At 42.1% G+C, this 23,458-nt stretch overlaps 1 protein-coding gene across 7 annotated transcripts in view; it reads left to right on the top strand.

Moving 5' to 3' along the window:
* The window catches only part of CTIF (cap binding complex dependent translation initiation factor), a 479,887-nt gene that overhangs the window by 345,797 nt on the left and 110,632 nt on the right, over window positions 1-23,458 (top strand). The gene's annotated exons all lie outside the window — the stretch shown is intronic.

Genomic DNA, 23,458 nt, shown 5'->3' with positions numbered 1-23,458 from the left:
TCTATTTATAAGGCCGAGGAAGATGGAGATAGTTTGGTTCCTTTGTACCTTGGCAAGTGTTTACCTTCCCCATCCCCAACCAGAAAGCTTTATTACATTTTTGTAATAAAGAGTATAATTCTCTTCTAATCTCATTCCCCTCCTGCTCCCCTCGCCATACCTTGCTACCTCTACCATGTACCAGTTAATGTCTTATTTTGGTATGATTTAAGAATGATAAGTAAGAGAAAGAGAGAATGTGTGTGGAAGTGGACCTCGTGGGTCTATGTGGTCTTAGACTGAGGGTCAGCCATCTCAGCTGGGTGGGGTGTTGGTAAAAGAACATGTGGCCATATCTGTTTACATAAGTGCAGTGACAGAAGAGTTGAACACATCTCTCAAGAAGGAGTTGAGATTCTGGTTTCAGAGAACAGATGATGGAGCACACTTCTCCCCTCTTGGTAGAGGTGGACAAGTATGGCGGCAGAATGTTGCGTATGCTTTCAGACTCAGTCATTGGGTTGATTGGCCTTGCTTAACTGTTTTTCTTGTGACAAGAGAGTTTGGGGAAGGGGTTGTAATGGGGAACAGATATGGTATAAAGAGCAAAAGGCATCAAAAAAGGCTTTTCTTTTTTAAAGAAGTAGGAAATGGTAGGGTGTAGGGGGCAGTGTGGTGGCCGGCCCATATTTCATCTTTCAACATTGTTGACTGAATTTGGGGAAGATGGGAGTTTAAGAGAAGGCAATGGCCTAGGATTGGCACCAAGCATTGCCTTGCAGGACTAGAAGGGCTCCCTGACAAAATTACTTCTGGGCAGACGGCTTGCCAATATTATCCCAAAAGAGCACTGGGAAAGGAGATGCTCTGACTTCCTTTGGTGTCAATACAGAAGTGCTCGCTCTCTGAAATGTCTTCCTTCTGCCTAGTTTGAACCCCCCTTACTATACTACTATGAACTCTCCCCTGGGCCTTCTTTCGAGTGTCTTCACTGGATCCTCATTCCTGACTTGTTCTCTCTCTTGATGATGAATCCCCACATTACCTGGGGACCTGGGGAAGTGATACATGCTGGATGACTTCACCAGGAAAAGGGTTGAGTCTTCCATTTATTCTTTTTTCTTTTTTTGTTGGTAATATATAGAAATGCTGATGATTTATGTGGGTTTATTTTATAGCCTGCAACTTTGCTAAAGTTGTTTATTATTTCAAGTAGTTTTTTACTTGATTCTCTAGGATTCTGTAAGTATATCATCATGTCATCTGCAAAGAGTGATAGCTTTGTTTCTTCTTTGCCTATTTTAATGCCTTCAATTTCTTTTTCTTCTCTTATTGCTAAAGCTAAGGTTTCCAGTGCAATATTGAATAACAGTGGTGATAATGGACATCCTTGTTTCACCCCCGATCTTATTGGAAATGCTTCTAGCCTGTCCCTATCTTTTTTCTTTTTTTAATGTCATGATTTTTTCATTTATGAAGCATTTATTTTTCTCCCTCCTAATTCCCTCCACCCACTGAAACAAAAGAGAGGAAGGAAAGAAAGAAGGGAGGAAGGAAGAGAGGGAAGGAAGGAAGGGAATGAAGGAGGGAGGGAAGGAAGGGAAGAAAGGAGAGAAGGAATAAAAAGAGGTAAAGAAGAAGCAAAGGAAGGAAAAAAGAAGGGAGTAGTATAGAATGTTATAGTATAAATGTTCTTTCTGATTCTACTTACTTCATTCTGATCAGTTTATTCTTTCCACTTGCTCTTTAAAAAAAAAAAAAGCTGACGTTGATGTAGATCTTTAATATTTATAAAATACTTTACATATTTTATCTCATTTGACCCTCACCCCCCCAAAAAAAAAACCCTGTTGAAGTTGGTACTGTCATTATCTCCATTTTACAGATTAGAAAACCGAGTTTCAGAGAGGTAAAGTCACTTGCCCATGATCTGTTTTGGTTTTGTATCCCCTGTGTCTAGCATGATGGTTAGCCCATAGCAGGTACTTAATAAATCTTTGACTGCTTGATTGACTGATCACCTAGCTGATAAGTATCAGAGACAGGATTCAAATCTAGGTCTCTAGCCCTAACCTCTAAATCCAGTGCTCAAGCTACTGGTCTCTTGAGCACACTAGACCTCTTGTGTTGTCTTGAGGGCTCCCATAGTTCAAGGCAGATTGCTGGGCTGAGAAAACCCTCCCTTTGTCCCTTCCTCTCCTCCTGCCCCCGGTCACATAAGGGAAAAGTATCTTTGGAAGGGGCTAGGTTGCTGGGTAAGCTATGCTAGAAGCCAGGGATAGCCATCTGAGCTCCAGCCCCTCACTGCCTCAAGCTTCAGCAAAGGGTATCAGGGATTAGAGCTTGTGCCCGGCTGGGCTGCCAGGCTAGTGAGACACGTGCATGAAGTGAGCAGAAGGCCCACCCTTCTTCTTTTCTTCTCCAGACTCACAAGGCATAACCATTTTCATTCATTAGCCCCATCCCCTCCTTTTTGTTTTTGTTTAAAAACCTTCCGTTTAGCCATATTACCAGCATACATCCCTAGGCCTGTGCCCTGCTCCACACATAGGCCACCATCCCTCACCCCCATGCCCCAGGACCTCGCTTCGTTTCACTCTCAGGAACTATACAAGCTCCCCACCTTATCTCAGGACAAGGTCCATTTGGCTTGTGAACCCAAGAACAGCCCTGTGGCATAAGCAGAGACGGCCTTGGCTGACACAGAGCAATCCAGAAACCAGCCTTAATGACTCTGGCCAGGATGTGACAGGCCTGTGAGACAGACTCATAGCAGCTGGTTTGTTGTGTGCAAAGTCAACCACCACCATGTGTTAGGATTTCACCCTCTTCCACAGCTCCTTGGCTGGGAGCTCCTCTGTTGCTCCCTTGCTTTTGATTATGTCAGAGGGATGGGTATCATTCAGAAGAGGGAGATTAAAGAGGAGAGGTAAAAATTGAGAAGGGAAGGGATCTGAGGTGACATAAGATGAAATGCTTGTGGAAATAATTGGAGTTAAGTGACTTGTCCAGGGTCACACAGCCTAAAGTGGTATTTGAACTTGAGTCCTCCTGATTCCAGAGCTGGTGCTTTATCCACTGCCCGACCTAGCTGCCCCTGCAGCTTCTGATCTTAAGGAGTGGCCTGAGAGGTTGTGACTTGTCTAGAGTCAATCAGCTCCCAGTCTGCTAAGCCACTATGCTAAATATGCCTGTTCTACTTATGGATAAACTGAGGCATAAACTGGGTTTTGAGGTCATTGACAGATCCTTAACCCTGTTGGCCTCAGTTTCCTTATCTGTAAGATGAGCTGGAGAAGGAAATGGCAAACTACTCTAGTATCTTTGCCAAGAAAACCCCAAATGGGGTCAGGAAGAGTCAAACATGATTGAAAAATGACTGAATGACATCAAGGAAGTATGACCTGTACCTAAAGAGATGAGGGTCTGGAAGACTCAAACTCCTGGAGAGTAGAGCCTATCTTTTTGGCTTGTATATGTATTCCCAGCACTTAGCACGCAGTGCCTGGCAATTGGTAAGCACTTAATAAGTTCTTTACCTATCTCTCTGTCATCCATCTTCATCAACACATCGATTGGGCCACATCTCAAACCTTACTCTCTCACAGTTACTCTTTCTGAGATCCAGAATTTTGAAACTCCCCTTTTCCCTATCCTTCCACTTCCACTATTCTTTCACTCATGCTAAACCTGCCTCATTCTTATCATCACAATGCTGCTTCTTTGACCCATTCCTGTTCTCCAAATCCACCTCCACTTTACAACCATACCCAGCCTTAATCTGTGGCTGACACTGTAATGTTGTACTAGTATCCCCTTCCCCTCTGACCTTTCACTATTCTTGATCAGACAATCCTCACCTTGGATAACTCCCACCTTTCCTGTAGAATGTAATTATTATGGTCGTCATCATCTCATTCCTCACAGTGATTGTTCCATATCCTTTAGGATGCTATAAAGGACCTTAGAAGTCATCTCATTCAACCCCCTCATTTTACAGATGAGGAAACTGAGTCTCAGAGAGGTTAAATGACTTGCCCAGAGTCACCAAGGTGGGAGATGACAGAACTAGGATCTGAATCTCTTTCCTGTGACTATAAAACCAGCATTCTTCTCCCTATACCATGATGCCCCTTTTCTCTCAGCACCTACATACCTATGATCCACACTTAGCCACCTTATCCATTGAGAAGATTGAGGCTTTCCAGTTGTCCTCCTTATCCCTCCTCCATTTTTACGTCAATTTGTGCCCAAAATGAGCTTTCCCTTCCTTGCCTTAACTCCCTCCCCAACCTTTTTTCTGAATCTCCACATTGTCACCTGTTCTCTCCTCCTGTCACAAAAAAAAAAACAGTGTCTCTACCCTTCATTGAAGGTAATCCCTCTTCCTTAATCTCATTTCCTCTCTCTTCTCCCTCCTCCAGGACTTTTCACCAGCAGCCACCCTTCCTACTCACCTCTCCTAACCGACACATCTTCAATCCTTTGATTCCTTTCTATCTGCCTACAAATAAACTCTGAATTCCCCAATCGTATAAGAAAAGAATTATCTCCTAAATCCTTATTGTCCTTGACACAAGATTCTGCCCTGGGCCCCCTTCCCTTTTCCCTCTATGCTATTTCGCTTGGTGATCTCATCAAGCTCCCATGGATTTAATTACCATCTCTATGCTGATGTTTCTCAAATCTACCTTATCCTTCCTTAACCTCTCTGCTGACCGCCAATCTTACATCTCCAACTGCCTTTCAGACATTGCAAACTAGATGTCCAATAGACATCTTAAACTCAATATGTCCAAAACAAAACTCATTATCTTTCTCCCTAAACTCTCCCCCCTCCTATCTTCCCTATTACCATAGAGGGCAGACTGGCATCCTCCCAGTCCCTCAGGCTTGGGGGTGGGGGGGCATGCCTAGGTGTCATCCTCAGTTCCTCACCATCTCTCACCCTCCCTATATCCAATTTTTTGTCAAGACCTATCTAATTTTACCTTTGCAATATCTCATGAACATGCCCCCTTCTCTCCTCAGTCAATGCCACCATTCTAGTACAGACCTTTATCACCTTAGGCCTGGACTATTGTAATAGCCAGCTGGTGGGTCTGCCTGAGTCTCTGCCCACTCTCCACTCCCCAATCCATCCTCCATTCAGCCACCAAAGAAATTTTCCTAAAGTGCAGGTCCAATCATGTCACACACACACTCAGTAAATTCCATTTGCCCCTTATTGCCTCCAGGATCATATACAAAATGTCTCTTTGGCATTCAAAGCCCTTCATAACCTGGCCCCCAAATACCTTCTCTAATCTTCTTATGCCTTACTCCCCTGCATTTTCTCTGGCTGTCCCCCATGTTGTCTGGCTGTCCTCCTAGCTTCTTTTAAGACCTCATGAAAATCCCATCTTCTACAGGAAGCTTTTCCCAATCCCTTAATTATTTCCTGTTTATCCTGTATGTAGCTTATTTGTACATACTTGTTTGCTTGTTACTTCCCTGTTAAACTGTGTGTTCCTTGAGGGCAGTGACTTGTTTTACATCTTTTTGTATCCTCAGTGCTTAGCATGGTGCCTGGCACATAGTAGGCACTTAATAAATGTTGACTGGCTGACTGATTTCTGCCCCATCCAGCTGCCATCCCCTTTCATTTCTAAACGTGACTATGTTGTCTGTAGACTATGCTATTGTTCCTACTCACTCTTTCTTCAGATCCCAGTAATCCATCTTCCTTCCCTCACCAATCTACTGAAATGGTTGTTTGAGGGTTCACTGATAGCCTCCTTCTCACCAAATCCAATAGCATTTTTCAGTCCTCACTCTCTTTAACGCCTATTTCACTATTTCACTATTGACCAGGAGCTGTAGTGAGTACTCTCTCTCTCTCTCCCTTTGGCCTCCAAGACACCCCTCACTTCCGGCACTGTACATCTCAGGGCTCCTCTTCTGCTGGCTCTTATGGTCCCCATAAGGGGATTGGTCTTCGAGGTTCTATCCTAGGCTATTGTTCTCTTGAAATGCTTTCCCTTGGAAATCTCATTCATTCTCACAGCTTCAAACACCACATCTACACAGATGGCCCCAGGTCTGTCTTTCCAGCCCTGACCTCTCTTTTGAGCTCCAGACACACATCCCCTGTTACCTACAGGACACTTCCACCTAAATGTTTCATGAGCACCCAAAATTGAATCTTTCTAAAATCAAATTTATTATTTTTACCTCCCCCAAAACACTCTTTTTTCTGACCTTACTGTTTTTTGCCCGTGGCCTTACCAGGTGCCCAGTCTTCCAGAGTTGTTTTGGCTAAAAAAAAAATCAATCACTTCACAGACATGCTGATGACAAGCCTCTCTGAACTTAGCTAGTTTGGGCCTTCAAGAACAGACCACAACCTGTTACTAGATCCATACTGTGTGGGAATATAGTAATGTACATCATGTGATTTTTGTTTTTGACCAGACTTGTGATTTCCTCAATGCAGGGAGCTTCCCCTGTCAATTCATGTCTATACCTTCTCTATAGTTTAGTCATAGAGAGTTCACTATGGTACTGAGATGTTAAGTGCCCAAGGTCGCAGAGTCAGTAGATGTCAGAGGCAATACCTGAACCCAACTCTCCTGACCCCAAGTGCAGCTATCTAAACTCCTTTACCTTGTAAAATAAATATATCATGTGTACATGACAGTTGTAGAGTACAGTAGCCATAGCATGGCCAAGTATGTGCAAAATTAGAGGAAAATAAAATCATTTGACTGTGGACATCAGGGAAGATTGTAGTATCTGAGTTATAGGATGAATAGAGTTTCAAAAGACACATAGAAGGACTGGGGAGTACATTCTAGGCACAGAAAGAAGTACAAAGAAGGGCATGGAGGTTGGGAAATGCTAACAACAAATAGTCCAGTGTGGCTAGAAAATAATGCATATGGAGGGGAACAGTGTGAAATTAGACTGGAGAGATAGGGCACTTAGAGGCTGATTGCCAGACTAAGGATTTTGGACTTTATTTGGAAGCCTAAATTGGGAGCCATTAAAGGGTTTCAAGCAGAGGAGTGGTATAATTACATCTGTGCATAAAGACAGTTAAATCCGGCAGCAGTGTGAACGAACGATGCCTTCTTAGGAAGAATAAATCTAGTCTCCTTCCCGTGAAAGCTCTTCAGATATCTGAAGACAGCTATTATGCTACATATTCTATTCTACAGGTTAAATGACCATTCCATATTAGAAGGAAGCTTCTTGATTTGTTTACCTAGATTCATTTATTCATTTACCTGATCTTCTGCTCATTAGAAAAGGGATATCAGAAACCTCAGAGTCTGGGATTATAGCAAGAAACTGAAATTTCTTCTTGGAAACAGCCAGTATTTCAATGTGACATGAAAGTATACTGAGATGCCAGGAGTGAAAGATCATGTCATTGATATTTGTTAAAGGTCTGTATTCCAAAGTGGTGTCCAGTTCTGGAATTAAAGGAAATTGAAGGCTAGAATCTGCCTTGTCTAGGACCCTCCACTTTCCCAGCTGTCCCAGGGTCTGCCATTTTGGCTTGGAGAATATGTACTCCTTTTCCTGATGTCTGCATGTGTAACCAAGCTCTTCTCTGTTGAAATGTACTTGCTTCATTTAGCTGGGAGGTGTCTGTATCTGAGCTATGCATAGCAAAGTATTATTAGAGCGGGCATCAGTGCATCTGTAATTGAACCCCATTCCCCTTAGCAACTGTTGCCAACAACACATCTAACAGAAGGATGTGATACCTTTTTTGAAGGAAAAAAAAATACATGTCTCAACCAACTGATAAACACAGCAGGGCTGCTGTGAAAAGGCAATCCGAATCCAGGCAAATTCAGATTCTGGCACGTGCGCAGTTTTAGAAATAAACAGCCCTCCACTACCTTCTAGAAGGCATTCTCTTCTTATGACCCAGACTACTAAGTGGCAGGTAGAGAGGCCATGTACTCCACTATACCCTGTCACCCTTAAACATTGCATTAAGCTCTTTCTACACAGAATTTCTCTGGGGTCTGTTGGAAGAACATTTGATTTTTTTTTTAATTAGAAAAGAAAGCTGAGAGAGAACATGCTAGCTTTAGGATCTGATCTGTTTTATTTGGCCCCAGAAGGTAGAATGAGGTAGAAAGTTTAATGTTATAACAAACTTCCTTAAAGTGAAAGCTATTCCAAAAGTGGAATGGGCTGCATCACAAGGGAGTGGGTTCCGTGGAGTTCTTTCAGCAAAGACTAGGTGACCACTTAAAGTGTAAATTAGGTATGAATTAGGCTGGGTAGAGACTGAGGTCCTTTAGAGTTCTGAAATTGTGTCATTCTGTGATTGTGTAAATCTAGATAGGTCTTAGAGATCACCTAGACCTGAGAGTCTCTAACTAATAGATTAGACTTGGATTTCACTACTCTCCAGGCTTTCATCATTCTGTCTTCTCTATCTCTTTATAATTCCTAAGGATTCCCAGCAGGGAGGAAAGTTTAGCCAGAAAGTAGCAACAATGTCCTTACTCCCTTAAGGGACAGTATTTCCTTTCTCCTGGCCTTCTGGTAATCTCAAGGCTTCAGGGAAAAGACTAGGAGGTCCCCTTCATTGAAAATCGGAAATTTTCACTGAAAATTGGAAAATTCACTGGAAAATTCTCATTTTATAGATGAGAAAATTGAGCTTTTAGAAGGTGAAGGGAATTGATCAGAAAAGAATTGGGACTAGAACCAAGGTCACCTGATTTCCATCTCTATGTTCTTTCCCCTGATTCATGGAACCTTCTAAGTAACAAAGCCCTGAACTTAGAGTCAGAGGATGTCTGTTCTATTTTCAGTTCTGACACTGGCTAGCTAGGCAAGTCACTCCTCTTTTCTAGGCATCAGTTTCCTCACCTGTAAAAAGAAGAGGTTAAACTAGATGACTTCAAAGATCTCTTTCCAGCTCAACATTCTGTGATTCGCTGTGAACTAAAGAATGATAGCCAAAATTAAGGAAAATAATAAGAGCTGAAATTTATATAGCCCTTGATAATTATTATCCAAGATTTCATTTGAACATCGCAACCCTGTGAAGTAACTATGGTTATTACTGTTCACATTTTATAGATTAGGAAACTGAGTCTCAGAAGGAATAAATAATTAGTCTGACCACAATGCTAGTAAATATCTGAGACAGGATTCCCAAACAGGTCAAATTTTATTCCAAGACTAATAATTCCAAGTCTTTTCCCTGCACTACCTTGATGGTAAGGACCATGAATCTTCTCTGTCTCCCAGAGTACCTAGAAAAGTGCTGAAAATATCATGGATTTTCAATAAATTCTTGTTCATACAGCATGACCAAATTGGCCCTAAATTATTCCTAAATGCCTTCATGAGAGCTATAAAACTATTGAAAGGAAGGAGAACAAGGAGAAAGCCTAATGTGATCACTTCATAGCAAAGCAGCAGCTCTATCGAATCTAGTTCTCTGGGTGATTTCCGCGTGTCTGCTTTGTGAAACCTTGCACTGTGTGTCCTCAGGAAAAGGCTTGTACCCTGTTCCAAGCTACATGAGGTCTTAAGGCACAGAGTACACCAAAGGGCTGAGTTAGGATGTGCAGAATTGATCCCTAAACACTTACAAAAACTCTTCTAGCAAACATTCAATGCCAGGATCAAAAACTGGAACTGCAAGCCAGTGCTGCATCGAATGCCATATCTGACTTCATATCTCCCTGTGAGGGAGTGGGGATGGGGGTGGGGTCATACTTTAAGGCATCCTCAACTCTGTATGCTTTCTCATAGGGGTTAGTAACCCTTAGCGTGCATGCTGACATCATTCAGGCCCTGTGCATTGTTGGCACATTGCCGTATATACACTGGCCTTTGCCACCTTTGAGAGTCACCATGACACACAAATGTACACAGCCCTCCATGCTTAGCTCTTTCCCCCATGATACCAAAATCTTGGCATACCGCTTTTTCTTTGTTTTTTTTTTAATTGAAGCCTTTTGTTTTTTAAATTATATTTATTTCTGAACACGCTCCCTTTTCTCCTACTCATTTGCCCATGTAACAGGAATTTTATAAGAAGAAATAATTCAGTAAAGCAAACAATACATTGACTACATCTGACAGCACGGGTAATATTCCATACTTATAAAGAAGTCGAGAACACACATTTTCTCTGGGGCTGTACTCGGTCATCATAATTATATAAGCATTCAGTTTCATTTTATTGGCATTTCCACTTATATTATTGTAGTCAGTCATAAGTATATACATATATATATTTCATATCATTCTTTTCCCTGTTTTGCTTATTTTTCTTTGTATCAATTCATGTCTTCCCTTTTTACTATGAAATCTTAACATCTAAACTTTCTTATGGTGCAGTAGCAGTCCGTTACATCCATTTGCTACCACTTTTTTAGCTATTCCAAATCAATGGTCAGTTCCTTTTTTCCAATTCTTTTCAACCATAAAAAATTAATATTTTGGTGTATACAAAACTATCTATTTATCATTGACCTCCTTGGAGTATGCTTTATCTGAGACCCTTATTTTGATTTTAAAATAGTTTTATTGTTACTTTCAGTTTCACACCCCCATCATTTCTCCTTAACACCCTCCCTTTGAACTCTTATAGCAACACACACACACACTCTGTTTCTGTTTCTCTGTCTCTGTCTCTGTCTGTCTGTCTGTCTGTCTCTCTCTCACAAAGCCAATAGCATAACAGCTATACCTTATTCTGTATCATTGGTCTTCACCTTTCTCCTGAGAGGATTAAGGAATGTTTCTTTCATCAATAGAGATGTTTTCAAGAGAGGGCGTTCTGATAGGAAGAGAACCGAAGGTGTTAGCCACCTAGGAGAGATAGAATGATACCTCACATTTGTAAAGTACTTTATGGTTTACAGTACTCCTGTGAAGTTATTCAGAGATCATGGGGTCATAAATTAAAGAGCTGGAAGGAAATTTAGAGACTGTGTAGTTCATCCCACTCATTTTACAGATGAGAAAACTGAAGATCAGAGAGGTTCAGTGATTTGCCTAGGGTCACACAGCTAGACAAATGTGAGACTTGGTATTTGAAGCCAGGTGTTGAGTAAAATGGTCACAGTTACAGGGAGTGAGGGCTCAAGGCCAGTTCTTCTGTCTCCAAGTCCAGAGCTCTCTTCCTGGCCGCTCTAGAAGGAGATGCCACCAAGAGGGAAAGAGCGTAGAACAGAGAGACTGTGACCTTACAGATTTCATTGGCTTCCTTTTCTGCCTAGGATCTGTACTGTGTAGCTCAGTTGTTTTGAGTTTCCCAGACTGGTTTAGATCAGGCCCTTTGAAAGACATTAAGCTTTAAGGTTCACCCTCCAGAACTTAGCAGCTGAAGTGTAACTAGCTGGGAGTTGGAGGGGAAGAGGCCAGGGAATCAGTGACCTGGGAAAAACAAACATCTCACCTATTGAAATGGAAAACAGAGGAGAAAATGATCATTGACCTTGAAGTTGGTACTGGAAGGAGCTCTGCATTAGTGTGCCCTAGACCTATGCGTTCAGTGACTCATTACCAATCAGAAGGTGATTAACCAATCTATGCATTGGAAACAACAGCATCCTCCCAATAAATGTCTTTTGCTCAATGTTGTGGGCTTCCCTTCCAGGCAGAAATCCAAACCACCAGCCTCTTAGATACAGATGTTTTTAAAATCACAGATAGTGCCCTTTTAAATTCCACTAGGAAGATGCAGCTGTGTAAATGAGGACATCTATTTTTTTTTCTAGTGCGTAGAGTAAATTCACAACAGGCCATCATATACCCTGGGAGGGTGGTAGAAGAGAGAAAGGGGAAAAGGCTCAAACCTCTCCTCCTCCATGAAGCCTTCCCTGATCCCCCCCTTCCCATCATGATCTCTTCTTTCTTTAGGCTCCCATAGCATGTTCTGTTTTGTACCACTCATTTGGCTCAGAGTTCAGGCTATCTAGTGGGCTCCCTTAATTTGTCTTCTGATACCATACTTTGTCTCCCTCACTAGACAGTAAGTTCTTCGAGGGCAAAAGCTATGTCTTTATACCCCTGTACATAACCCACAGCACCTACCACAGTACCTGGCACACAGTCATCATCGTCACCTCCAATATTTTGTCATTTGACTATAAACAAACCCTTACAGATGGGATGTCAGCAGTATCTTCCTTGGGTCATAGGGGTGAGTGTTGGAGTTTTGGGGAGTGGGGAAGGGGAAATAATACTGTCAGTGGGAAAAGGCAGATAATTAGGAAGGAATGTTTTCCCAAATGTTATCTAGTGAAACCCTGGAATTCCAAGAAGCATAAGTGTGAGATCCATGAGAAAATGTTGATGCTACTGATATTTTCCCCTCTAAAATATTGTTTGAAGTTGTTTAATTGTAAGTGAAAAAATATATTTTCTGTGTCATTTTTTTTCTCTATGAAAATAGTCTTAATTTTTTCTATCTTCCCTAACTACCCATGCTATTCTTTTTACCCTAGATTCAACATTTATGAGTTTCAGCAATATATGTTAGGCTCAAAAGGGGTCCTTGGTTAAATTAGTTTGAGATGCTAAATTGGAGTTTTAAATGCTCCTCAGTCTATCTGGGCAGGAGGAACTTTCTTTTTCTAACATCATCTTTCCATAGTGGTAAGGCATAGTTTCTATTCCCCACTCCACCCCACCCCAACTTTTTAGATTAATCACTGTTCATTCTTTACCTGTCTTTTCCTTCTTTCTTTTCTACTCTTTCCCTTTCTTTCTATCATTTGTCTGTCTTCCTGTTTACCTTTTTATCATTCTATTTATATGTGTATCATCTCTTTCTCTCTACCTCTGTATCTATCTATCTACTTACCCTTTTAAGTGCACCAATAGACCTCTTCCTGGGACTTTCTGAGACTGTCCCTAGCAGCCACACCAAAACAGACCCTGGGCAGATAAGTGAGTTATTGGAGAAGCCCAGATCAGGTGTCAAGCTGCGTGCCTTAGACTGTCCTTGCCGGTAAGCAGTACGGCCGGTACCTCTCAGGCCACCCTCTGCTTATTGGCAGCTCTCACCTCCCCTGCCGTGTTCCTCCCCTCCCAGGGACAGGCAGGAGACGGCAAATCCGTTCCTGCAGTGGCCAGCCACCTAGGGAATCTAAACTATGCTGAGCGGCTCCAGATTGCCAGCATCTCAAACCTGCCCGGGCACAGCCATCTGAGACAGGGCGCCTGTACCTGCTGGAGCTGTCACTGGAGAGCTGGCCCGGCCCAAACCCAGTGGAAAAAATCTCCTGGCCTGGTTATGTAATCACTGGCCTTCTTGTGTCCTGAGTTCTCTGGGAGGGACACTATGGAGATGAGGAGATGGTGGCAAGGATGTGACTGGGGGAAGGAGAAGAAAGACTTAATGTTGCTTTGTTGAAGGAAGGAAAAATCAGTTAACAAGTATTTATTGACGGTCTAAAACTTGACTAGATACTATGGAGAATACAAAATGTAAAGCACGGTACCTTTCTTAAGGAGAATAAATAATAATTTCATTAAAGAAGCAAAACTATTTGCTCCTTTAAATTTAATATTAACTGATCATTCTGTGAAAAAAAAATTAACTGCTAAAATGTGTAAGCACTATTTGTAAATATAGTAGAGTTCAGAAAGGAAAATATATTAATGTGGGCTAGAGTAGTCAGAGGCTTATTGGAGGGGACAGGATTTGAGATGAACCTCTGACGATACCTTAAAATTTGGGATAAATGGAGATAAGGAAGGAGGACTTATCTGACAGGGAAAATGACTAAAGACACAGAGGTAGGAATGAGTATAACCTGAGAAAGGTCTAACTTGAATGAAGTATGTGTGTTGTAGAATGCAGAAAATGAGCTTAAGTAACTATAAAGGGGCTTGACAACCAAGCAGTTTAGAATTGATATGTTGGAAAATAGGGAGGCAAGGTAGGTTCTTTTTTTTTTTAATTTATTTGTTTAGCATTTTGTTTTTCCCCAGTTACATATAAAAACAATTTTTAACATTCATTTTTAAAACTTTGAGTTCCAAATTCCCTACCTTCCTCCCTTCCCACATCCCGCCCCCCTTCATTAAGAAGCCAAGCAATTCAATATAGGTTATACATGTGTAGTCATGCAAAATGCTTCCATAATAGCCAACCAAAACAATAGTAAACCAAAAATAAAAAAAAAATTCAAGAAAAATGAAGCAAGTTTTAAAAAAAAAGTATGCTTCAATCTGCATTCAGGTATCATCAGTTCTTTCTCTGGGGAAAGATAGCATTTTTCATCATAAGTCCTTCAGAGTTGTCTTGGATCATTGTATTGCTGAGAATAGCCAAGTCATTCACAATATAATCTAATAAGACCATCCCCCAATATTGCTGTTACTTTGTATACAGTACATTTCACTTTGCATCAGCTCATATAAGTCTTTCCAGGTTTTTCTGAGGGCATCTTGCTCATCATTTCCCTTAGTACAATATTATTCCATCATAATCATATACCACAGTTTATTCAGCCATTCCCTCAACTGATGGACATCCCCTTAATTTCCAATTCTTTGCCACCAAAAAATAGCTGCTATAAATACTTTTGTACATATAGGTCAGCAAGGTGGGTTATTGAACAAAGAATTAATACAATCTGAGACAGTGTTAGAATTGGAAGGAATTTTAAATATCTAATATAACCCTCTCATTTTATAGATGAGGAAACTGAGCATCAGGGGTTAATGAATGTGGTATTTTAAGCAACGCTTCTCAAACTGTGGGTTGTGACCCCATAGGGGGTCGTGAAAAATTTGGCAACAGTGAAAGGTTTCTGAACGTGCCTTGATCAAAGATTAATTAAATATCAAACTCGTAATGAATCCTAGGTATTTCTGGCAGCCCTTGCCCATTTTGCATTGCACAACTTCACTGCAGCCTTGGTTCTGAATATAAAGCATGTGCACTGTGCACTGCACATGCCCTCAGGCCACGTGAAAAGAGGTTGTGAGTGGAAAAAGTTTAAGAAGCCCTATTTTAAAGTATGTCTTTTGATTAAGGAGAAGGATGGATTAAAGAGAAAAGGAACAAAACCTTGTTTTCTTTTCCCTGTTTTATAAAAATGTACATGCTGGGATCAAGAGCTTCTCCATTCAGGAGAGTGAACTAAAGGATGAATAAGGGTGACTTGGAACCCATAATCCAGGTTTGAGGGAGGCTTATGCCAACACCCATCCTCTTTTCTCCACCGTAACCTGGCAACCTGGGTAATATCAAGGTGTACTTTCCCAAAATTGGTAACATTCTAGAGAGGGTCCCCAGAAGTCAGGAAGCAAACTTAACGACTGAAAGACTGACCTTCCCTTAGGCAGGGGTTAGGACCATGCTTTCCTCTGCCTCCATTCCATTCTCCTCCTCTTTTCCTCCCTACTCTTACTTCCCATGTGTTCAGGCCACAGTTGGTAGATGTTTCTGAGCTGCTCCAAATTGGAGTTCCCTTCAGGAGTCAGGGACCCTGACTGGCCCCCATGCTGTATGGATATCACACAGCAGCCGCTTTGCCAGTGTAAAACAATGAGACTGGAGGTGAGACAATTCCAAGACCCGGAGGTCCTCTCTGATACATAGCATTCAGGTGTCTTCTTCTCCACCCCCTCTACTCCTCATTGCAGTCATTATATTCTGGATGCATGGCATAAGTAGGAAGGATTTTTCAGGAAATTGTGAGAAAAATGGAAATGAGTGGAGAACAACTATAGGGCAGAAAGAATATGCTTTTGACTTACAGGTTTGATGTGAGTATTTCTACCTGAGCAGTTCTGGTCCAGGTTGTTACATTCTTCTATGAATAAAAAAGACTCCTTGAAATAACAAGATGCGTTTGTGTGGAGTGAAGTTCACTCTCCTCACAACAACTCTGTGAGGCAGGTAGCACCAGTATTATTATGCCCCCTTTATGAAAGAGGTTGAATGACTTGCCCAAGGTCACAAAGTTAGTAAATCTGAGAGCTAAGATTTGAACTCAGCGGTCTCCAGATTCCAAGACCACCACTTTTTTCTTTTTAGTTAAGTTTTTAATGTTGTTTCCCTGGGAGAGGACTTGAAGCAGCAAACATGGAGGCTAAGAAGCATTTTTCCTGTTGTAGGGGGGTGGGATTTGGTGTTGAGGGGAAAATACTTCTGTGGTCTGGTCCCATAAAATGCCTAAGGCAGCTCTTTGCCTGGGGCTTTGGGAAAAACATTCTTATTATATCTTGGGGTACTGGGAAAGGATGGGGTCTGGTGACCAACTGCTGAGGGTTAGGGTGCAGCTTACTTCTCAGGAGCTCAGGACATTGTGGATGACAGTTATGAAATTGAGAATTATATCATTTTAGAATTGAAAAGGATTTTTGAGATTATCTATACCACGTGGCCCAGATGGTATCAAGGGTACTCATTTAGGGGTCATGGACACTCAGAATACTTGTATGTGGCAGAGGATAGAAAAAGAAGACTGTTTGGTTTGATTCTTATTCAGGGGATTGGTGGCTATTTATTCTTATCTACTATAATTAAATTTATTTATTATTATTTATAGTTATTTAAGGGATTATCTGGGCCTCAGTTGATTCTTTTTTTTTTTTTATCAACTGCCTGCCTTTGGAACATTTATCCATTTGCTGCTGTCTCCATCAAGGACAGTGAAATGAAAATGCAGAGACAGGAAACCTGACAAGGTCACATTCTAGTCCATAAATTCATAAATTATCAGTGATTTAGCCCCAGCAGGGAATATTCAGTCTTGGTTCTACTGAGAATTTTCTCCCCAGATTCTACATTAATGCTAACCCACACTTAGTGTGCTCTAAGATATAGAAAGTCTCTACTAGAAACGACTCTGAGAGGCAGACAGTAGAACTGTCTTGTAGAAGCTGAGGCTCAGAGACAAGTTGCCTGTGAACTCATATCATAGAGTTACATACTTGAATTTTAAAGCTGGAGGGCACCTTAGAAAAATCCACCTTCCCCTCCCCCATTTTATAGTTTAGAAACTGAGCCCCCATGTGAAAAAAAGGCTTATCCAAGGTAACATGGTACATTTATAGCAAATCCCAGACTAGGACCCAGACTTTTACCCAAATGCTTTGCCTACTGTGCCACAACACTTTCCTGGGAATCTTGATAATTTTTTTTCCTGTCCCTGTCTATTGCCCATCTCATATTCAGGGGTCTAGAACTCAGTTGTAAAATATGATAATGGATGCATGGACTCACTGTTGCTAGGAGTTCAGGTAGAATAGGTCCCAGCTCTTTCCCTAATTCTATCTGAGCATCATCTGGGGAAATTAGGGGAAAGTAACCTGTCCTCTGAACCAAAGGGTCAGCTTGCTATCTCTTGACTATGGTGTTTCTGGGGATGTGGCCTCACTGACTCATTGAACCCCTCAAGGCTTTCTTCCTAGTTCTGTTAGGCTGGTAACCCTGGCCCAATTCACAGGCTGTGTTAGGAGCCCTAATTATACTTTTTATAAGACACTTGGAGATGGAGGGATAAAAGAGATCAGTTGAGTACAGAATATATGATTAGGGGAACACACACACACACACACACACACACACACACACACACACACACATCCTCTGTCCTTTCCTCCTTTTTGGCTAACTTCCTGCCTGTACCCCAGCTGTACCTTCCCTGATGTAAGATCCATACGTGCCTGCTTAACACACCTACACAAGTCATATTCAACATAAAGATGTCCTCTCTGTGTCCAAGAATTCACCAAGGTCACCAGGTCTGCTTTCTCTCTTGAGTGGCACCAAACCACAGAGTTCCTTCTTACAACATGGCTGTGCTGAGGGTGTGGTGAGTGTGGACTTTGCACAGGTTGGTTGTTATGTGGTATTAGGAGATGACTGAGATGGAGGAATTAGTTCTAAGTATATATGAATTATGTCTATCCTTCTATAAATAGATTAGATGCATTCCTGAATGATTACCTATAGAAAGAAATTCTGTATACTGGATTTTGGTTTCCTCTTGACTCCTGTTTTAAAATAGTTGATGAATTCCTCTACAAGAAAAAAAAAGCGTGAGAAAAAAAAGTGTGAAGGTTGTATGATTTAGAGACTCATATCTGGAGAGCAGGGTCAGGAGTGAGACAGCATCCTCCATGGTACTGGATCCTGGTAAGTCCAGCATTTCACTAGAATGGAATTGATGGGCAGTAGTGGGAGGGGTCTTCAATTCTGAGGCAAGAGGAGAATGTAGTCCTCACTCTGTCATTATGCAATTATGACTCTGTACAAGTCTCTTAACCTGTCTAGATGTCAGTCTATTCACCTGTCAAATGGGAACAACAGTGCCTACCATGCATCACGGAGACAATTGTCAAAGAGCTTTAGAAAGTCTAAATGCTAAACAAACATAAAAGACTGTTCCAAGAGGAACTTTAAAATTTTATACGTCTGCTTTCCGCCCTTCACCAGTCAGGACAAGTTTTCTTATTTCCAGGTCTGGTATATAGGACAGTGCCTACCAAATCCAACTGGCACAGGCCAAGAATACCACAGTGAGAAATCAGTATTTATTAAGCACCTACTATGTGTCAGGCACTATGTTAAACACTTCTTAGAAATATTATCTCATTTGGTCCTTATGACAACTCTGGGAAGTAGGTGCTATTATTATCTCTATTTTGCAGATGAGGGAACTGAGTTAAACAAACTAAGTGACTTGTCCACGATCACACAGCTGGTAAGTATCTGAAGCTGGATTTGAACTCAGGTCTTCCTGACTCTAGGCCCAGTAGTGTATCCACTGAGCCACCAGCTGCCTTTACCAATAGCCTATGGACTACCATAGTCTATGGATTGTATGTGTAGGGGAGTAACAGGAACTAAGATTGGATAGGTAAAGTACAGCCAGCTTTGCAGAGGTGTTCATTAAGAATTCAGGCAGAGGGGCAACTAGGTGTCACAGTGGATAGAGCACCAGCCCTGGAGTCAGGAAGACCTGAGTTCAAATCCGGCCTCAGACACATAACGCTTAATAGCTGTGTGACTCTGGGCAAATCACTTAACCCCAATTGCCTCACAAAAAAATAATAATAATAATAATAATAATAATTCGGGCAGAGCATGGAAGTCTGTGCTAAGGAATTGCCTTGAATTATTGGGATGATTTTGGACCATTTGTTTGTCATCCTCAGTCTTGTAGGACTTTAAGGCCAAATCTGTATTTTCACTCCAAAAGCTAAAACTCCTACCCCAAGAGTAGTTTCCTGCCAGGACTGGACTTCAGTCATTCTTATCCCTCCAAGGAATCAGGAGACTTGAGTTCAAATCCTGTGGGACTAATTAGCTGTAGGACCTTGTGTAAGACACTTCACCAGCCTCGGGTTCATCATCTGGAAAATAACAGGGTTGTCCTAGATGGATTACTGTGGACTCTGCCAGCTCTGACAAGCCAGGAATCTAGCCGCCTGACTGCCCCCAAAGGCTCTAGCTCTGATCCCACAATGACTAGCCCATATGTACTGTCTCTGCTATTTATATTTATCAGTTTTACATGTATATTTCTCAATAATATAAGGTTATGAATATAAATTTGTATTTTTCAATGTTTAGTATAGTCCTTGGCATGATGAGTATTTTTATCTGTTAAGTGTTAAGAAAAAAAAAAAGCCATTCCATATAGCACCATGTCTCATCCTGTTATATCACTGCCACCTTCTCCCGGTGTGGAGTCGTGAATAGGACACCAGGCTTGATTTGATTTGATTTTGTCCCACTTCTGATACTTGGACTTTCCATCAGGATTTCCCCATCGGTATCCCATGTACAAATACCCATACTTACCTACCTGCTTGGGGTTTTTTTGGTTTTGGTTTTGGGGGATTTGGGGAGTTTGTGTTTTGGGGATTTTTTTTTGAGGTAATCAGGGTTAAGTGACTTGTCCAGGGTCACACAGCTACTAAGTGTTAAGTGTCTGATAGATTTGAACTCGAGTCCTTCTGACTGTAGGGCCAGTGCTCTATCCACTGCGCCACCTAGCTGCCTCCCAGTTGCCAGCTTTCCCAACAGCACCTCCACCCACTCATCTTGGCTCTCACAGTGCCCTATTAACATCTCCTCAACCTTCCCACCCCAGCCCCTTGGGAGGCTTCGGCAGAATAGTTCCTTACCACCAAAAAAAGTTGAGGAGTCTTGAACCAGATGGTGTCTTAAGGGCCAGCTCTAAGGTTCTGGGGTCTATGACTCTAGCATGGTAAAGTCTACTTTGGACTATCTAAGAGATAGGATCTCTAATCCCAGCTCTCCAGTAACTAGCTCTCTACCCTTATGTAAGCCATTTTCCTTCTCCAAGATTCAGTTTCTTCATCCATAAAATGGAGTAGAAGGTGATGGTCTCTAAGGACTTTTCCATCTCTAACATGCTGTAATTCTAAAGCAAATGCTATAAGCGCACAGTAGGTACTCAGTAAATTGGTTGACACGTTGATGAAAGGGGCAAAAAGGGTGGTAAGCAGGACTGATTGGAATTAGGCCTTTTCTTAAGATGACTATGTTGGGTTCCTAGAATCACACACCTCTTCCCTTTATCCTTTCCTCCTCCCCCAATTCCTGAATGGGCTCTCCAGTGTCTTTGATGTCCAAGCAGTCTAGGCAGCTGCCTACACTGAGGGCTGGGTGTGTCCCTTGGGGTAAGGGAAATGGTCTGTAGGTGGCACTAGTGTACAAGGAGAAGCCAGGGACCATTTGGGACCAGCAGAAGTTAGCATAGCCCACCAGCACACACAAGCCTTTATCCCCTCATTTATAATCTGAGAATCTCTCCAGAGGAAAGGTTTAAGGAGATGAAACAGGTGTCTTTTTCTTTCAGATCAGGCTGGCTAGAACAAACCATCTAAAAAGATGGCTCTAATTGGAGTATTTCTGTCACTCTCAATATTTACTCATCTAGATCACAGGATTTGGGGTGGGAATGAATGAGTGGTGGGAAGGACTTTAGTTATCATCTAGTCTCACCTCTGCATTTTACAGGTGAGGCAACTAAGGCCTATCTAGATGGACTGACTATTTATAGATCAAGCAAGTGGTAAATGACAGAGCCAGGATTCAAACCCAGCTCTTCTGACTCCAAATCCAGACCTCTGCCTTTAGGTGGATGAGGCATCTGAGGTCCAGAGTCCTCACCCAACGTGTTCAGAGTCCCACATCCAGCAAGCAGCTGAATGGGAAATACATAGGTTCCTTAGCCTGGCAAATATGCTCACTTTAGCCCCAAGGACTTCACCTGCCTTTGGGAACAAAGTCATTGGATTTCTAGATGGAAGAGACTTTTGAGATAATCTGGTCCAATCCTCTCATTTGGCAGGAGGGGAAACTGAGACCCAGTGAAATGAAATTACTTATCTAAAATTATAAGAAATAAGCAGCAGAGCCAAAATCGGAACTCAGTTCCTTTGACTTCAAAACCCAAAGTCTTTTCATGACATCTTTTCTAATGAGTAGGGATTGGCAAAGTCTGAAGCTTGTCAGTTTGTTATTTTTTTTCTCAATGCTAAAGGGAAGAGTTTGCAAGAAGAGCCCCTACCCTCTAATGGGTTTTTCCTCCATCGAAATTGGTCCAAAGGAGCCCCAGGGGGCATATTAATAATTGGGGGAAGAAAGGAACATCAGATGATACGCTTGACCATAGGCAGACCTTGTTAGAAAAGAAAAGAGCAAAATGTATCTCAGTGATAATAATTACCTCTCTTTTTCTATCTTCCTTTCATCCATTCCCCAGCATCCTCCTCCTCTACAAGAACCCAGTAACTTCATGCCTGGCCTGCCTTTTCTGGGCAATCAGTAGCCCCAAATTATCCCTCCCTTCTTCCTTACACCTAAACTCCATTCTCATGCCCTGCTCTCAACTTACCATTAGGAAGGAAAGCTTCTCTCTCTCTCTCTCTCTCTCTCTCTCTCTCTCTCTCTCTCACACACACACACACACACACACACACACACACACACACACACACACACACTTCTAGACTAGAGAGCAGAAGAATAAGATACTAATCTTGCTTGGGACTTCCTTATGTGGTTGTGATCAGTTAACATCTTTGGGCCTCAGTTTTTTCACCTGCAAAATGGAGATGATAATAATGGCTAGTTTGCCTTATAGAGTTGTTTGTTAAGAGCAAAGGAGATGATGTAGGTGAAAGAGACACAGTGATTAACCAAAAGAGTGGCTAATAGTGGATCCAAAGCAAGGTAACATGATGGTGACAAAGAGATTAGGGACGGGAGGCTTTCCTGTTACCTCTCAGATCACACTGTGGAGGCATCTGCTCACTTTATCTATACATAAGGCAGCCTCCCTTGTTGTTGTCAGCAACAGCAACAACATGATGCTTTGCAATTTTCAGAGCATTTTCACTTGTACTATCTCATCCAATCCATGTAACAGTCCTATGAAAAGCAACCTCCCTTTCTCTATACCTCAAATCCTGTCTTTGTTCGTTCTCTCTTGCTTAAAGCTAATAATTTCTGCTGGTGTCCTGGATCCCAGTCCTTGGTATCTCCTCCTGGACTTTGCTCCATTGGTCATTCAGTCACTGTCTCTGTCTCTGTCTTTCTCTCTCTCTGTGTGTCTCTGTCTCTGTCTCTCTTTCTCTCCTCTCTCTCTCTCTCTGTGTCTCGGTCTCTCTCTCTGTCTCTCTTTCTCTCCTCTCTCTCTCTCTCTCTGTGTCTCGGTCTCTCTCTCTGTCTCTCTTTCTCTCCTCTCTCTCTCTCTGTCTGTCTCTCTCTGTCTCTCTTTCTCTCTCTCTCTCTCTCTCTCTGTGTCTCTGTCTCTCTCTGTCTCTCTTTCCTCTCTCTCTGTGTCTCGGTCTCTCTGTCTCTCTCTCCTCTCTCTCTCTGTGTCTCTGTCTCTCTCTCTGTCTCTCTTTCTCTCCTCTCTCTCTCTGTGTCTCTGTCTCTCTCTCTCTCCTCTCTCTGTCTCTCTTTCCCCCTTTCCTCTGTTCTTCTCTTCCTCTTCTTCATGTTCTCTTCAGTGGTTCATCCTTCTATAAACAAGTCTTCCTGACACACACACACACACCACACACACACACACACACCCATTTACTCTACTAACCTCTCAAGCCATCGTTCCCTCTCTTTCTCCTCACTGCTCAATTTCTAGAAAACTAATAAGCAGCCCAGACTGAAGCCTAAACCAGCATGGTCACTGTGAAAATAGAGATAAAGGGATGGATTAGAGATATATTGTGGAGATAGAGTGGAGAAGACCTGGCAACTAATCTGACCTGAAGGGGTTAGGAAGTATGAGGAGCTGAGCGTGACTGAAGCTGTCGGTCTGAATCACTGGAAGAATAGTGGTGCCCATGACAAAAACAGGGCAGTGAGGAAGAGGGAGGGGTTGGTGGGAGAAATAAAGGATAGATGGATGGATGGATAGAGAGGTGGATAGATGGATGGGTGGATAGATAGATATATGGGCGGAAAAATAGATGGATAAACAGATAGATGTAGAGTTAGATA

This window comes from Phascolarctos cinereus, unplaced genomic scaffold, assembly GCF_003287225.1.
Source record: "Phascolarctos cinereus isolate Bilbo 61053 unplaced genomic scaffold, phaCin_HiC Scaffold_4;HRSCAF=312, whole genome shotgun sequence".
In the NCBI taxonomy this organism is placed as follows: Eukaryota; Metazoa; Chordata; class Mammalia; order Diprotodontia; family Phascolarctidae; genus Phascolarctos; species Phascolarctos cinereus.
Note: the sequence above shows the minus strand (reverse complement) of the source record. Positions and strands in the feature narration are given on the sequence as shown.